Source organism: Ctenopharyngodon idella, chromosome 22 (assembly GCF_019924925.1).
Source record: "Ctenopharyngodon idella isolate HZGC_01 chromosome 22, HZGC01, whole genome shotgun sequence".
Taxonomy (NCBI): Eukaryota; Metazoa; Chordata; class Actinopteri; order Cypriniformes; family Xenocyprididae; genus Ctenopharyngodon; species Ctenopharyngodon idella.
Window position 1 is genome coordinate 21,678,623 of NC_067241.1, and position 9,612 is coordinate 21,688,234.

A 9,612-nucleotide genomic window follows, 5' to 3' on the forward strand; every position below is an offset into this window, starting at 1 on the left:
ATCGGTTTGAACTGTATTGCTTGACTGGCCAGCTGGAGCAGGTGTGATCGATTCATCTGTAGAAATAGTTGTGCTTGATAAATCATTGTGAACTGTATTGCTTGACTGGCCAGCAGGGGCAGTTATGACTGATGTGCTGGCTGAAATTGTAGTATCTGTAAGATGATTAGTTCCAGCTGTGCTTGACAGATCAGTAGAGACAGTAGTGTTTATCGTACCAGGAGAAGCAATTGCGCTTGATAGATTAGTAGGCACTGTGGAGGTTGAAGAGTCTGAAAGAACAGTTGTGTATGGAAGATAAGTAGGAGCTGTGGTAGTTGAGGGACCAGTAGCTATAGTTGTGCTTAACTGATCAGTGTGACCTGAGATACTTGAATGATCATTGGGAACAGTTCCGCTTGACAGATCAGTAGCAACAGCCATGCTTGTGGGACCAGTAGGAACTGTTGTGGTTAACAGACTGGACAAAACTGCATTGCTCGAAAGGCCTAGAGGAAGAGTTGTGCTTGACTGGTCAGTAAGAACTGCAGCAGTTGTAGAACCATCAGATATAGATGTCTTTGATGAATCTGAAGGATCTTTAGTGATGACAGGATGATTAGGAGCATCTGTGCTTGACAGATCAGTGGGAACTGCAGTGGTTGAGGATCCAGAATGAACAGTTGTGCTAGGTCGATGAGTAGTTACTGCAGTGTTTGAAAAATGATTAGGATCAGTTATGCTTGATGGATCAGTGTGGACAGTGCTGCTTGAAGGACCATTAAGAGCAGTTGTGATTGATATATCTGTAGGAATTATGCTATTTGAAATACCAGTAGAAATAGTTGTGCTTGATAAACCAGTTTGAACTGTATTGCTTGACTGGCCAGCTGAAACAGTTGTGATAGATTCATCTGTAGAAATAGTTGTGCTTGATAAATCCGTATGAACTGTATTGCTTGACTGGGCAGCTGGAGCAGTTGTAATCGTTGTGCTGGCTGAAATTGTAGTATCTGTAAGATGATTAGGTCCAGCTGTGCTTGACAGATCAGTAGAGACAGTGGTGTTTATGGTACCAGGAGATACAATTGCGTTTGATTGATTAGTAGGCACTGTGGAGGCTGAAGTGTCTGAAAGAACAGTTGTGTCTGAAAGATCACTAGGAACTGTAGTAGTTGATGGACCAGTAACTATAGTTGTGCTTAACTGATCAGTATGACCTGAGGAACTTGAATGATTTGGAACAGTTCTGTTTGACAGATCAGTAGCAACAGCCATGGTTGTGGGTCCAGTTGGAACTTTTGTGCTTGACTGATCAGTAGAAAATGCAGCAGATGTAGAACCAACAGGAACAGATGTCTTTGATGAATCTGAATTATCTTTAGTGATGAACGGACCATTGGGAACAGTTGTGCTTGAGAAATCATTATGAATTGCAGTGGTCAAAGTTCCAGTATGAACAGTTGTGCTAGATTGATGAATAGGGCCTGCAGTGTTTGAAAAATGATTAGGAGCAGTTATGCTTAATGGATGAGTCTGGTCTGTGCTGCTTGAAGGACCATCAATAGCAGTTGTGACTGATATATCTGTAGGAATTATACTATTTGAAATACCAGTAGAAATAGTTGTGCTTGATAAATCGGTTTGAACTGTATTGCTTGACTGGCCAGCTGGAGCAGGTGTGATCGATTCATCTGTAGAAATAGTTGTGCTTGATAAATCATTGTGAACTGTATTGCTTGACTGGCCAGCAGGGGCAGTTATGACTGATGTGCTGGCTGAAATTGTAGTATCTGTAAGATGATTAGTTCCAGCTGTGCTTGACAGATCAGTAGAGACAGTAGTGTTTATCGTACCAGGAGAAGCAATTGCGCTTGATAGATTAGTAGGCACTGTGGAGGTTGAAGAATCTGAAAGAACAGTTGTGTATGGAAGATAAGTAGGAGCTGTGGTAGTTGAGGGACCAGTAGCTATAGTTGTGCTTAACTGATCAGTGTGACCTGAGATACTTGAATGATCATTGGGAACAGTTCCGCTTGACAGATCAGTAGCAACAGCCATGCTTGTGGGACCAGTAGGAACTGTTGTGGTTAATAGACTGGACAAAACTGCATTGCTTGAAAGGCCTAGAGGAAGAGTTGTGCTTGACTGGTCAGTAAGAACTGCAGCAGTTGTAGAACCATCAGATATAGATGTCTCTTGAAGGATCTTTAGTGATGACAGGATGATTAGGAGCATTTGTGCTTGACAGATCAGTGGGAACTGCAGTGGTTGAGGATCCAGAATGATCAGTTGTGCTAGGTCGATGAGTAGTTACTGCAGTGTTTGAAAAATGATTAGGATCAGTTATGCTTGATGGATCAGTGTGGACAGTGCTGCTTGAAGGACCATTAAGAGCAGTTGTGATTGATATATCTGTAGGAATTATGCTATTTGAAATACCAGTAGAAATAGTTGTGCTTGATAAACCAGTTTGAACTGTATTGCTTGACTGGCCAGCTGAAACAGTTGTGATAGATTCATCTGTAGAAATAGTTGTGCTTGATAAATCCGTATGAACTGTATTGCTTGACTGGGCAGCTGGAGCAGTTGTAATCGTTGTGCTGGCTGAAATTGTAGTATCTGTAAGATGATTAGGTCCAGCTGTGCTTGACAGATCAGTAGAGACAGTGGTGTTTATGGTACCAGGAGATACAATTGCGTTTGATTGATTAGTAGGCACTGTGGAGGCTGAAGTGTCTGAAAGAACAGTTGTGTCTGAAAGATCACTAGGAACTGTAGTAGTTGATGGACCAGTAACTATAGTTGTGCTTAACTGATCAGTATGACCTGAGGAACTTGAATGATTTGGAACAGTTCTGTTTGACAGATCAGTAGCAACAGCCATGGTTGTGGGTCCAGTTGGAACTTTTGTGCTTGACTGATCAGTAGAAAATGCAGCAGATGTAGAACCAACAGGAACAGATGTCTTTGATGAATCTGAATTATCTTTAGTGATGAACGGACCATTGGGAACAGTTGTGCTTGAGAAATCATTATGAATTGCAGTGGTCAAAGTTCCAGTATGAACAGTTGTGCTAGATTGATGAATAGGGCCTGCAGTGTTTGAAAAATGATTAGGAGCAGTTATGCTTAATGGATGAGTCTGGTCTGTGCTGCTTGAAGGACCATCAATAGCAGTTGTGACTGATATATCTGTAGGAATTATACTATTTGAAATACCAGTAGAAATAGTTGTGCTTGATAAATCATTGTGAACTGTATTGCTTGACTGGCCAGCAGGGGCAGTTATGACTGATGTGCTGGCTGAAATTGTAGTATCTGTAAGATGATTAGTTCCAGCTGTGCTTGACAGATCAGTAGAGACAGTAGTGTTTATCGTACCAGGAGAAGCAATTGCGCTTGATAGATTAGTAGGCACTGTGGAGGTTGAAGAGTCTGAAAGAACAGTTGTGTATGGAAGATAAGTAGGAGCTGTGGTAGTTGAGGGACCAGTAGCTATAGTTGTGCTTAACTGATCAGTGTGACCTGAGATACTTGAATGATCATTGGGAACAGTTCCGCTTGACAGATCAGTAGCAACAGCCATGCTTGTGGGACCAGTAGGAACTGTTGTGGTTAACAGACTGGACAAAACTGCATTGCTCGAAAGGCCTAGAGGAAGAGTTGTGCTTGACTGGTCAGTAAGAACTGCAGCAGTTGTAGAACCATCAGATATAGATGTCTTTGATGAATCTGAAGGATCTTTAGTGATGACAGGATGATTAGGAGCATCTGTGCTTGACAGATCAGTGGGAACTGCAGTGGTTGAGGATCCAGAATGAACAGTTGTGCTAGGTCGATGAGTAGTTACTGCAGTGTTTGAAAAATGATTAGGATCAGTTATGCTTGATGGATCAGTGTGGACAGTGCTGCTTGAAGGACCATTAAGAGCAGTTGTGATTGATATATCTGTAGGAATTATGCTATTTGAAATACCAGTAGAAATAGTTGTGCTTGATAAACCAGTTTGAACTGTATTGCTTGACTGGCCAGCTGAAACAGTTGTGATAGATTCATCTGTAGAAATAGTTGTGCTTGATAAATCCGTATGAACTGTATTGCTTGACTGGGCAGCTGGAGCAGTTGTAATCGTTGTGCTGGCTGAAATTGTAGTATCTGTAAGATGATTAGGTCCAGCTGTGCTTGACAGATCAGTAGAGACAGTGGTGTTTATGGTACCAGGAGATACAATTGCGTTTGATTGATTAGTAGGCACTGTGGAGGCTGAAGTGTCTGAAAGAACAGTTGTGTCTGAAAGATCACTAGGAACTGTAGTAGTTGATGGACCAGTAACTATAGTTGTGCTTAACTGATCAGTATGACCTGAGGAACTTGAATGATTTGGAACAGTTCTGTTTGACAGATCAGTAGCAACAGCCATGGTTGTGGGTCCAGTTGGAACTTTTGTGCTTGACTGATCAGTAGAAAATGCAGCAGATGTAGAACCAACAGGAACAGATGTCTTTGATGAATCTGAATTATCTTTAGTGATGAACGGACCATTGGGAACAGTTGTGCTTGAGAAATCATTATGAATTGCAGTGGTCAAAGTTCCAGTATGAACAGTTGTGCTAGATTGATGAATAGGGCCTGCAGTGTTTGAAAAATGATTAGGAGCAGTTATGCTTAATGGATGAGTCTGGTCTGTGCTGCTTGAAGGACCATCAATAGCAGTTGTGACTGATATATCTGTAGGAATTATACTATTTGAAATACCAGTAGAAATAGTTGTGCTTGATAAATCATTGTGAACTGTATTGCTTGACTGGCCAGCAGGGGCAGTTATGACTGATGTGCTGGCTGAAATTGTAGTATCTGTAAGATGATTAGTTCCAGCTGTGCTTGACAGATCAGTAGAGACAGTAGTGTTTATCGTACCAGGAGAAGCAATTGCGCTTGATAGATTAGTAGGCACTGTGGAGGTTGAAGAGTCTGAAAGAACAGTTGTGTATGGAAGATAAGTAGGAGCTGTGGTAGTTGAGGGACCAGTAGCTATAGTTGTGCTTAACTGATCAGTGTGACCTGAGATACTTGAATGATCATTGGGAACAGTTCCGCTTGACAGATCAGTAGCAACAGCCATGCTTGTGGGACCAGTAGGAACTGTTGTGGTTAAAAGACTGGAAAGAACTGCATTGCTTGAAAGTGATCTTGTAGTATCTGTAAGATGATTAGGTACAGCTTTGCTTGATGGATCAGTAGAAACAGTGGTGTTTATAGTACCATGATTAGCAATTGAATTTGAATGATTAATAGGCACTCTGGAGGTTGAAGGGTTTAAAAGAACAGTTGTGTTAGAAAGATCAGTAGAATATTTCGTAGTCGTGGAACCAACAGGAACAGAAATCATTGATAATTCTGAAAGATTTTTAGTGGTGATGGCATTATTAGGAGCCGTTGTGCTTGGCAGATTACTAGGATCTTCAGTGGTAAGGTCCAGTGCCTCAAACTGCAGAGAAGAGCACAATAGTGTTTATAGAAACAACATGGTTTGACCAAAACTGTCACAAGAACAACTGTATAGCGCGGCGGGCCCCTTACACTGCAGAAGCCCTCGATGAGCCCGCGCAGGTCCTCGTAATCCACGTAGATGGAGAATTTGCCGAAGCATGCCTGAAGACAAGTGCTGAGGCTGCTGCTGCTGTTGGACCCGCAGGTCGAGCCTGAAACGATAGCGGGCAGGATAAAGACTCATTAGGAGAGACAGACGTTCACAGACACAGAGCAGCGCTGTCTTTCAGCGCACACCGGACTAACAAAGGGCCGGCTCCGCTGGACCTACCCGATGCGCGGCTCTGCTTCAGGTAGCCCAACAAGACTGGAGTGAGCTCCCGCTGTCTCAGCGAGGTCATCTGCTCAAAGACGCTGCTCAGGGCCCCAACGCTACATTGGAAAGGTCAAATCAAAAAGACGGCTAAGGATGATGCCTCTCTAACGTGCTTTTTCCACCGCTTGCACCTGAAAAAACAGCTTGGGAAATGTCCCTGTGTTTTCACTGACAATGCTATGAGACACGCTTTACAGAGCTGTGCGGCATTTGGTAGAGTGCTACGTACATGACGTGGTATGCGTCACAGTCTGTGTATGATGTTACTCTCTGTAGCATCTCTGCAGTCAAGCTGGGGAGGAGGGGAACCAGCTTCACGGTGAACCAGGAATCCCAGTCGTGGCTCTCGAAATCTTTAAGATGGAGGCTGAGGATGGCGAAGGCTCGATTCATCATGATGTCCCTCACCACAGGATTGATGTCCACAGCCTGGATGAAATGACAAATAAACAGAAAGCAGTATTTTCATCACAAAAAATATTACATTTCCTTAGCGGTAACTAATTATTTTTTCATCATGACTCTTAGTTAAGATACTAGATCATGGCTGGTGTCTTTGTTTTCAATAACTAGGGCACTTTCAACAGGTTTCTCAATGGGTGCTTTACTGAGTCGGAAGAACCTGTTGGTCCCCCTGGGTCGACTAATGCACAGGCGCATATTGAATTTTTTTTTCACAAAGCAACGAAATCAGCTTAAAATACTCCGTCATTTTATGGTCATACAGATAAAAGCAATATAAAATTTGAAACTGCAAAGGGTCTACTTTTATATGTGTCCACTTGCAACCAAAATATTGTGCTTTTTTAAAATAAAGAAAACAAATATTGTGTGCTTCCTTACGTCTTGGTTTCCGTGAAGTTTTCTCTGGCACGAGTCACAAAAATGAAACAAATTGCAGAAAATTCTTGTCACACAGACATGAGCAATAAATCTATAGATACATTTAAGTGTTTACTTTAAATTATCTAATTAAATATAAATCCAAAAGGGTTATATTGTTAACTATATTGTAAATAATCTACAAACTAACATTAAAAGTTATTTATTTTATCCTCACATGCTTTCTTGTAGTTCCCTCTCAGTCACATTCTCATTGATAGTTCGTGTTTCAGAAGCTACTCTGAAAAGCTGAAAAAACAGTTTTCAGCTAACTACCCTGCATCAGTGTGGAAGGGCCTGGAAGCCATCACCAGCTACAAGACACCATCCCTCAACACTGTGGAGAATCAATGACTGGCCAACAAGCTGAATGTGAGGAAAGATGATAAGGAAAGTCAAAGGCCCAGACGATGTCTCATCAGCCTGTGCTGTCCAGCTGTCATCCATCTTTACACTGATCTTCAACAGATCACTGGAGCTGTGTGAAGTCCCCTTCTGCTTCAAATGCTCCACTATTATCCCTGTGCCCAAGAAACCAAAAATTACAAGACTAAATGACTACAGACCTGTTGCTTTTACGTCTGTGGTCATGAAGTTATTTGAGAGACTGGTGTTGGCCCACCTGAAGGACATCACCTGACCCTTGTGGGACCCCCTGTAGTTTGCTTATCAAGCAAATGGGCTGTGAATGATGCAGTCAACATGGGACAGCACTACATGTAAATAACCATAAGTATATTTTGTTACAGAAAAGGTGATTGTCTTTTATTTTGAAATTTCTGTAGTGAAATGGTTGACTTCCGGTCTTAAGCTACGCGCATTTGTTTTCCTGTGGAAGCGCGTGCGCCCTGGCTAGCGCAGTTTATAGTATATAGCTTGTTAGCCCAAATACGACAATAACTTCGACACAGAGCCATGGTAAACGTCAAATTCATACTTGCAGCCCCTCCGAAGAGGCAAAGGGTATGTTAAATAAGTTGAGATATGAGCATTTTGTCTGTTAATATGTTCGTTTTGCACAAATGTAAGACAGCAGTATATTAACGATGTTAGCTGATCAGTTACATGTTTTGTATACATTTCAGCTCTTACGTTGGTGATATGGTGAATGGATTAAGGTTCATAAAGGATTAAACATCATAAAACCATCAGTAAAAGTCTCATCCTTGTTCGGGGCATGTAACAGTAAGAGCCTCACCTCATTGTGCTACATCGAGCGGCCCGTGAACTCTAAAAGGACAACGGCAACAGCAAAGGCAGTGAGCTACAACAACACGGAAAATGGACGGTATCGAAGAGCAAACACGTAAGCTACAAACCGAAATCAATAAAAGGACAGCTTTATTATATCAAGGAGATACAGAGAGCATGTCAAGACAGGAGTTAAAGGACGATATAGAACGCAAAAAAAAACAATTAGCCGAACTCCATAAAATGGAGGCTGCGACCGAGTTATCATTACCCAGGCGTTCAGAGCGACCTAGTGTGCTAACAGAGAAAATGCTAGCCTACCAAAAAGACGAATTGATTAAAAAGGACAAAAAACTGATAAGTCTCTATGAACAATGGAAAGGGCTAATCAGAACATCCAGAGAAGGCCTAAAGACTGACTTATCAGAGCACAAGTTGTGTGCAATGGCCGATGATATTGAAAAGGGTTTGAACGACATGATGAAGGTGTACAGTGAAATAAGGGAGCGTACTATGCCATCTCCTGACACAAGACGCAAAATGGACTCTTGTGAAGCAGTAACTAAGGACATTATGAAAATACTTAATGAACGTATAACAGCAATAGATGGTGATTTTGAGGCAGACAGAGAAAGGCAGCGCCTTCATCAGTTACTGTCACAACAGTACGCCCGCTCCATCTACGGTACCGCTTCTCAGTCTAGTGTCGGTAAGCAGTCTGACACTTCAAGCATCGCAGCCAAAAGGATTGATGCAGCTGCGGAGTTGGCTGTAAAGGAAGCAGAATATAAAATTGTGCAGGAGGAAATTAAACAAAGAAAAAAAATGAAAGATATAGAATCTGGACTTGAGCATTTAAAGGCAGAAAAGGAAATGCAAGCTGCTCGCGCAAAACTTGAGATCTACGACAGAGAAATGAACATGGATGTGGACAATCAGCAAATACAACCAAACAATATGTCTTTCTCTGTTGACCACCAATCTGTTCATGAAGCACCAGCTCCCTCTAGTGGCTTACCTCCATTAATGCCACAAAACAATGTGTCTATCCATATGTCAAATCACATGGTGAACAATCCAAACCCTCAAATTGTCACTCAAGCGCCTCTCACGGACATTTCCCAGTTGGCTCAAGCAATTCAAAACAGTATAGCTATAAACAGAATCCCAATGCCAATGCCCACAGTGTTCAGTGGAGATCCAATTAACTACATTGAATGGAAGGCTTCATTCTCTTCACTTGTGGACTGCAAAGGTATCTCACCTGCTGATAAACTTCACTTGCTCAAAAGGTACGTCACAGGCCCAGCACAAAATTGTCTTGAGGGCACATTCTTTCGCAGCGATGAAGAGGCATACAAGGATGCATGGCAAAAGCTTGACCAACGTTATGGACCACCTTTTATTGTCCAAAGAGCTTTCAGAGACAAACTGTCAAAATGGCCTAAAATAAGCTCAAAGGATGCTGAAGGATTAAGGACGTTTTCAGACTTTCTAAATGCATGTCTCCAAGCCACACCATACGTAAAAGGCCTAGAAATACTAAGTGACTGTGAGGAAAATCAAAAGTTGCTGCAGAAAGTTCCTGACTGGCTGGCAGCCCGTTGGAATCGACAGGTCACAGTTACACTTATGGACGGCAAGAATTTTCCCTCTTTTAAAGACTTTGCACAATTTGTGGCAGTCGAAGC